The sequence below is a fragment of the Phoenix dactylifera genome, unplaced genomic scaffold, assembly GCF_009389715.1.
Source record: "Phoenix dactylifera cultivar Barhee BC4 unplaced genomic scaffold, palm_55x_up_171113_PBpolish2nd_filt_p 000721F, whole genome shotgun sequence".
NCBI classification, from domain to species: Eukaryota; Viridiplantae; Streptophyta; class Magnoliopsida; order Arecales; family Arecaceae; genus Phoenix; species Phoenix dactylifera.
Genome location: NW_024068099.1, coordinates 186,404 through 195,067, shown reverse-complemented (window position 1 = coordinate 195,067; position 8,664 = coordinate 186,404). Strand labels below are relative to the sequence as shown.

General features: G+C 41.0%; 1 pseudogene; it reads left to right on the top strand.

Moving 5' to 3' along the window:
• The first annotated feature begins 711 nt into the window (after positions 1-711).
• Positions 712-809, top strand: LOC113461588 (annotated as a pseudogene).
• Positions 810-8,664: the final 7,855 nt, after the last annotated feature.

Genomic DNA, 8,664 nt, shown 5'->3' with positions numbered 1-8,664 from the left:
TGAGCTGGTAGCTTACCCTTCTCTTGAGCACTTAAAGCAGTGGTCAGCGTTGTCAGTTGATTTCTTAATTCATCATTAATTTTAGCTTGACCTTGCATGAAAGATTGCAAAGTTTCTTCAAGACTGAGTTTTTGAGGGGGTGCATGTGCATAATGAGGGTGCGGAGGTGGAGGAGTTGGGTTATATACTTGTTGAGGTTGGTCATTCCTCTACCTGAAATTTGGATGATTCTTCCAACCAGGGTTGTAAGTACCCGAAAAAGGATTATTGAAAGATTTTTGATAGGTATTCATAACATTGGCCTGATCGTGCAAGACTTCCTTGAATGCGGATATTGTGGTGGTGAGATGGCCAGGCATCTCACAAATCCTACAACACTCGCTGTTATGTTCTACGGTCTTGACGGGTTCAATCCTTCTAAGTTCAATTTCCTCTACCTTTCTAGTAAGGGCTGCCATTTTAGCCTGAATATCATTCTGAGTACTAAGGTTGTAAAGGCCCCCGCGTCCAATGCTAGTAGGCTTAGGCAAAGGTTTATTCACTCTATCCCCTGTATCCCATAATTGTGCAGTCTCTGCGAGAGAGTCTAAATAGTCCCATGCCTCATCGGGTTGCTTTTCCAGAAATAGACCATTGCACATAGTCTCTATAAATTGTTTTAACTGTGGAGACAACCCTTCGTAAAAGAAACTAATGGTTCTCCATGTTTCAAACCCATGATGAGGACAAGAGAGAAGCAAATCTTTAAATCTCTCCCAACATTCATAAAATGTTTCATGGTCTTTTTGTTGGAAGTTACTAATGTGCCTTTTCAAAAAGTTAGTCCTTTGTGCGGGAAAGAATTTTTTCAAGAATTCTCTTTGCATATCATGCCATGTTCCTAGCGATCTAGGTCTCAAGGAGTTCAGCCATGTTTTGGCTTTATCCTTTAAGAAAAAAGGGAACAAGGTCAATTTAAGGACATCTTCCGATATATTTGGCACTCTAAATGTGATGCTAATTTCCTCAAAATCCTTAAGATGAAGATAAGGATTTTCGGATTCCATCCCATGATACTTGGGCAGCAATTGAATTACTCATGATTTGATTTCAAAGTGTCCTACATTTTCAGGAATAATCATGCATGAAGGTTGACTAGTCCTAGTGGGATGTAAGTATTGTCGAAGTGTCATAACTGGGGGTCTACCATCATCACCATGGTGACTTCCTACATCATCAGGAAAATTTGCCATCTCACAAGGTGTGAGATACTGCGAAGGAATTTCAAGGATGTGTCCTAAGGGATGATCTAAAGTTGTACGACTTAATCGACCGGTGTCGTCCCTATTCCAACCTAGCATACAAAATTTAATTAAATTTTTTTTTATGTTTTTTTTAAAAAAAATATAAATATAAGTACCAACTAAAGATACCCTAAAACGACACCCTAAAACAAAAATCTATTCACAATCAAACATGCAACTAAACATTACACCTCAATTTCTAATGTTTTTCTTAAATTTTTAGATAGCTCCTAACTGGTTTGAAGAGGGCACCTAAGCCTCCAATCCGGTCTAATGAACCGAGTTGACCAGGTAAGCTCCCAGGTAAGTGGAGGGGTCACGATGCGTTCGCAAAGGTCCCACTTAAAACCCACTTACCTCGAACAGATGAACTGTCTCCCTTATAGGGACAAAGCTTGCCTAGACATCAACTAAGCCACAGAGCGAAATTGGTGCAACTTTCGGTGGTCTTCGTCCTATTGAGCTCGAATGTCCTTAGGGGTCAACGTCTAGTTGATTTTAGTTAAGCTTAGAATATTTATGCAATGGGGTGATTTTTGGGCTAAGGACGAGTGATGAAATTCCGACCTTATCTTTTTAAATGGGTTCAGCCCTTAGAATATTTTATGCTGATGCTTTACACTATATGCAACAATCAAGAGAGATTTTTTTTTAATGTTTTATGACATGACATTAAATTTCATTGAATAAGTGATCAAGCAAATTATTTATTTCTTTTTAAATTTTATGAGTTGAAGTTTGAAATTTGAATTCTGAAATTTGAAATTTGAAATTTTAGGTTTTTCCTCTTATTTTTTTTTAATTTTTGAATAATCACCCTTGATCTTTTCTTAAAGTTTTTTTCTTAAATTTTCAATTAGCAACAAGGGTTAATGAGATATGATAACAATAAAATTCTGATTCTAAAACAATTAAATGCAGAAAATTCAAAACAGAAAGCAGCAAGGTTTCAGAATGTCAATCAAACGGTTAATTACTTTGATATCAGAGTTTGATGCAGACTGTGCAGGGAATAAAAAAACACCAGTAAAGATTTTTTTTTTTTTGTTTTCGAAAGAAAAAGACTAACTAGTAAAGTACTAATTAAATCTAAAATTATACTAATAAATCAGCCGTTTTCCGGCAACGACGCCAAAAACTTGATGCGCTCGCAAAAATGTTTTCGCGAAACTAATCTCCCAAGTATAGCAGAATCGTACAAGTAGTAAAATCTCGGAAGTCAGAGGTCGATTCCTCAAGAAACGATTTATGAATTATTAGCGTAATTTTTAGATGTAATTTTTCAGTTGATTTTCAAAAATTAAAAGCAGAGAATAATAGATTAATAAACAAAGTTCAATCAAATAGAAATGGTTAGGGATCCGGAATCTCCCTTGATAATATTGCATTCAAGAATAAATCCTGCGATTCTTGATTAAGGACGTAAAAGTAGAATAGATCAAAACATGAAATATATTTTATGGACATATGAACTCTATTTCTAAGCATTCATCGTGCCTATTACATCAACGACAAATCAAATACTAAAGCAGTCCATGTGCCAATAAACATAAACCATTAAAAATCTATCTACAAAATAGTTATGCAAGAACCCATAACACATCAAAAATATAAATCAATAAGAGCAAAGGTTCAGAATTTACTTCAAAGAAAGTAATACATCAAAGGTTCCTCCATCACCCTCCCTAAGTAATTAGCCCTCCATAAAAGACATTAGCCACTTTTCTTTTTTTTTCCTTTTTCTTTTCGGAAACAGGGCATCCCCTGTTTCTTTTTTTTTCTCTCTATTTTTTTTTCTTTTCAATCGCAGGGGCCCTCCCTCCAGCCGAGAAAGAAAGCTCCCTATATCTCCCGATGGACCCCCTGATCACACGGGATGCTCCTCTTGTGTTGGCTGCCGAGTATCCCGAACGCGGAGAGGCTCAACCATAGAAGATTGGAGAGGCGGAAGAAGCGGGCGGACGCATGTGACACGGGCTCGGCTGAAGCACGGATGGCTCAGAAATGGAAGGGGCTGATGGATTGCGCTAAAGATCGGACGCGTGGAGACGTGGATCGCTCGCGGACGGCCGGGATTGGGATTCGGATGACGCGTATGACCTTTGCTGGGGCTGAGACGCGGATCTGGAAGACCCCCGGATAAGAGCTGATCGCAGATGCGGAGGATCGATGCTAGGATTTGGATGATGCGCTGGATGGTCGCCGAAGGAAGCTGAGACGCTCGGGAGACTGCTGCGAACTGGGACTCGGATGCAGGATCCACGCGGGCAGACGCGTGGGGTGAAATCGTAGACGGTTGCATCGCGGGAGGGAGCTGATCGCGCGTGGAGAGGAAGCTGGGAGCTGATCACACGTGGAGATGCTCACGGGATGTTGGGCTGCACGCGGACGCTGGATGAACACGTGGACCCCTTTGAAATGAGGAAAGAGGGGAACGCGGGATGCTATGAATTCGGAAACTGGCTGCAGAATTAGATTCGGACGCACTGGATGCGGAGTGGAAATGCTCGGGATGCATTGCGGACGGCTGAATCTGGGCTCTGTTCTGCAGTTAGGAAGATGCATTCTTTTAAGATGAATTTATATAAAATAATGATAAAAATTATAATAAGTGCTAAGGATAAAATATTTAATCATGCAAATGTTAACACCTATTATTTATCATTATTTTGCTAGCATTAGGCTAAGTTAATGGGTACTTAGATCGCACTTTTGTGCTCTCATCAACTACTGTTCAATCAGGCTATTTAAACAGTCCCACTTGAGAAATAGCCATTAGACACTGATTTATGGCCGTTCTGCACAGTCTGCACCTCCTAACAATGTATCCGTTGGGGTCGAAGTCGACTCGCTCGATCTGAAGTCGACTCGGCTGTTGCTGGAGTCGACTCTTGCTTTACTGGAGACGACTCGCCCACTATACAGGATTTGAATTAAAGTGTTGTCCCGTTCTGAAGTCGACTCGGCCAAACCTGGAGTCGACTCGCCAATATCCGGAGATGACTCGGCACTTTTGGAGACGGCTCATTCTCAGGATTTCAGAGATCTATATTTCTGCATTTCTTTCTCGAGTCGACTCGGATCATCTTGGAGTCGACTCGGCTCTCAGAGCCCGAAAACTGATCCTCTGTCTTTGGAGTTGAACTGCCTTGGAGTCGACTCGGATTATCTTGGAGTCGACTCGGCTCTCAGAGTCCGAAAACTGATCCTCTGTCTTTCGAGTTGAACTGCCTTGGAGTCGACTCGGATTATCTTGGAGTCGACTCGGCTCTCAGAGTCCGAAAACTGATCCTCTGTCTTTCGAGTTGCACTGCCTCGGAGTCGACTGGTACTTTGTTGGGGTCGACTCGGCTGACTTGGGGTCGACTCTCGTATTCTCGGAGTCGACTCGTTCATAGAGTCACTTTGTTTGGCTTTCTGCCTTTCAGTCTGCTTTCCTCTGAGAGTCGACTCTTGCATGTTTAGGAGTCGACTCGCCAAACTTCGAAGTCGACTCGTAACCTTCTGGAGTCAACTCGGTAACAGGGTCCAAAAAAAATTATCGTTCTGTCTTTCTGTCTGTTACCCTTTGGAGTCGACTCGAAACTGTCGGGAGTCGACTCGGCAAGCATCGGAGTCGACTCAAAATCGTCGGAGTCGACTCGGTGACAGGGTCTGAAATTCATCTTTCTATCCTTCTGTCTGTTCTCAGTCGGAGTCGACTCATAGTGTACCGGAGTCGACTCGAGCTTGTGCCAGAACCTCTGAAACACTTGGAGTCGACTCGCAAGCTTCCGGAGTCGACTCGAGCTTCAGATTTTGGCTTAATTGTGTTCAACACTTAGCCAAATAATCTTGAACAAAAGCTCGATGCTCTTAAAGATAAATTCACATATATTTGCCTGAAACACTAGATTGAATTCATTAGTACAACATGAAATATACTCAAATGCTTTGAGCTCATCAAAATCAAATAGGGGTATAACCAATCACTCCACATTCCTCTTCCTCTATCCCTCCTTCTTCTTCCTCCTCTCAAGCACATTCAAGAGTTTAAAGAAAGAGAGGAGATCAGCCGTCAAAATATATCTCTGCAAGGGAGCTAGCACCTCGGGGAGATTGGAGCATTTGGATTGGTCTTCTACTTCGTATGGATACCCGTAGAGGCCGGACATGTGTGCGGCTTCAAGCGAATCTTCATCCTAAACCACGATCATCAGTTTGCGGTGATCATCTACCCGCACAAGGTGAAGATCTGATCTTCCTAATGTTTTAAAAATTTTTAATCCTTATCTAACTACGAACGGTTTTTGAACAACGTTCATGTAATGAACGGTTGATCCCGCGCATGCCTCTTCCGCTGCATGTGAATTTTTAAAAATTTTCTGCGGCATGAGCGGGTTCTAACAAAAGGTAGAAGGATACACAGATTCAGATTTCATGACTGATATTGATGATAGAAAGTCTACATCTAGATATGTGTTCTTGTGCAATGGTGGTACGGTAAATTGGAAGAGTTCCAAACAACCGATCATTGCTGATTCTACCATGGAAGCTGAGTATATTGCCGCCTCTGAAGCTGCAAAGAAAGCCTTCTGGTTCAAGAAATTTATTGCAGAGCTAGATGTAATGCCATCAGATACCATCTCACTCTACTGCGATAATAATGGCGCCATAGCTCTTGCTAAGGAGCCAAGGTCTCATCAGAAGTCCAAGCACATAGAGCGGCGTTTTCACCTCATACGCGACTACCTCGAAAAGAAATATACCGAGGTGCAGAGAGTAGACTCCACGGACAACATGGCGGACCCGCTCACTAAGTAGTTAAATCAGCAGAAGACTAAAGCCCACCTTGAGAAGATGGGACTTAGATATATGTTTGATTGGCTTTAGGGCAAGTGAGAGATTGTTAGATGTATGCCCTAGAAGCCAATCTGGCGGACACATTATTAATTCTGAGACATAAATTTGTACTTGACTTTGTTATATTGAATAATAAATGGGCATCTTTTCATTCATATTGTTTATATGTCTATGAATCATCCAAGGAATTAATAAGATGATGATACATATTCTCAAGAGTTAAGAATTTGAGCCATGTATCATTGGTGATTAATTTCTAAATGCTCCTGATCAATGGATCATCACGAGGATGGTGATCGATCCGATCAGTGCACAGATCGCTTTTCTTATGAATGGATGAGACTCGAGTCCACAGTGTAGGGACACTGAAGTGATAGTGCAGGTGCTTGTTAGAGAACAAGGGTACTAAGCATGACCAAGACAAGAAGTCACTTGGATGTCTATCCACTCGTCAGTGACTTGCTTGATGTTGCAGTAGTATGACTGGTCCTTTAACCCGCGGTGCTTCGGCTATTCACAGTGAGGTTATTGTAGTTTGACTGCACATATACATGGTCTCTAATCATATGGGTCCTTGTAGTGTAGATTGGCTGCAGTAGGTTCACTGTAGGAGTAGGGTATGCACTTACATGGAATCTATCGACCTTGATAGAAGAGGAGTGATCCTATGTAATTTATTAGACTGAGTTCTAAGACCTTGGCCAGGGTAGTAATATACAGTGGAGAAAGAGTTTTCTCCACTATCGAACTCAAGTCGAATAAATCTAGACATATGACAGACGACGGGGTTTGACGAGTTATCCATGACCTCTGGTCTGTAGGGATCCACGATAGAAGGACTGTATCATACGATAACTGCACCTAGAGGTTCATCATTCTATTCTGCTGGGTAGCCACTACATACTGCTAGGTGTCACTGGTGGATGGTGAGACTCACAGGGATCATCTTGATGGTCGATAATCTCTGGTGAGTTGAGTTGGAATTGTTTCAACCCATTGAAATGAATTTTCAATGATATTGTGATAGTGATTGCAATATATCTCACTAACAGTCAGAATAGAACCTATGGGGTCACACACATTAGAGGTAATGACCGATCCGAATTGTGATTAAGAATCACATATGATCAATTAGATTGATAATTGGTTAACCCGCTAAGAGTTAGTGGTTAGAAGAAGAAATAATTGCAATCGGATTGCAATTTAATTTAATTAATTGGATTTAATTAATTGGACTTGATCACGAGTCCTACTTGGAGTAGGATTCTTGGAGTTCTAATTAGATTAGGATTTCAAATTAAATTAGAATCCTACTTGGAGTAGGATTTCTAAAGTCCTAATTGCCTTAGGGCTGAAATTTAATAAGTCCTAATTAGATTAGAATTTTCTTAAGTCCTAATTAATTTTAATTTTAATCTAATTAATTAAATGACTCCTAATTGGATTAGGATTGAAGAGTTCAATTGAGTCATGGTTCAATTAAATTCTAATTGGATTAGAATTTGGAGAAATTAAAATGGGTGTACATAATCCTATTTTGAATAGGATTGGACCCATCCTTTGGACCCAACCCTCCCTACTTGATTTGATCAACTAGGGGCTGACCATATGGGAGAAGAGGGAGGGGCCCACGCCTCTCCCTTGGCTTGTGGCGTGAAGGAAAAAGGAGGGGCCATGCCCCTCCTATTTGAATTCAAAATAGGGATAAAGATGAGCTCCTAAAATTTAGGAGCTCATCCTTATCCACACACCATAAAAGAAGGGGGTCAAGGGGCTGCGAATTTTTAAGTAAATTCCCTTCATTTTCAGCCGTGAAGACCTCTCCTCTCTTCCTCCTTTCATTCGTCATCAGCAAGAAGAAAAGAAGAGGAGGCTTTCATCTCCTCTTGGTCTTTCTTCCTTGGTTCTAGCATATGGAAAAGAAAAGGCTGCGAAGGGCTTTTTATTCTTCTTCCTAGATTCCTTCTTCATCTTCCTCTTCTAAAGGCAATCAAGAGTTGATTCAAAGGAGAGGATCTCAGCCATCAATAACCTTCTCTGCAAGGGAGCTAGCACCCCGGGGAGATCCAAAGGTTTCGATCGAATCATTTCTTCGTGTGGATACCCGTAGAGGCCGGATGCGTGTACGGCTTCCACTGAACCTTCATCAAATACCATGTGAATCAGATTTGTGGAGACCATCTATCCGCACAAGGTGAAGATCTGATCTTCTTAATCATGATTTTAAAATGATTTAATAAGAATTTAATCTAATATATCTATAAATGGTTTTAAAATATATTCATGCGATGAACGGGATATGCACAAGTCTTTCCGCTGCATATCTGAAAATTTTTGAATTTTCAGCGGCATGTGACAGATCCTAACAAAATCAGCTTATAATACATCGGTATATTTGATTTCAATAATGTGGTGGGAAGGATGCTCTTCGTCGGATGTCGGTTGGGAAGAAAGCACATTGTTGGGTCCTCGTTGAAAAGAGACGCTCATGGTGGGGTGGCAAAATGGAAAAAAAATTTCTAGCCGCTTAATCTCGAAG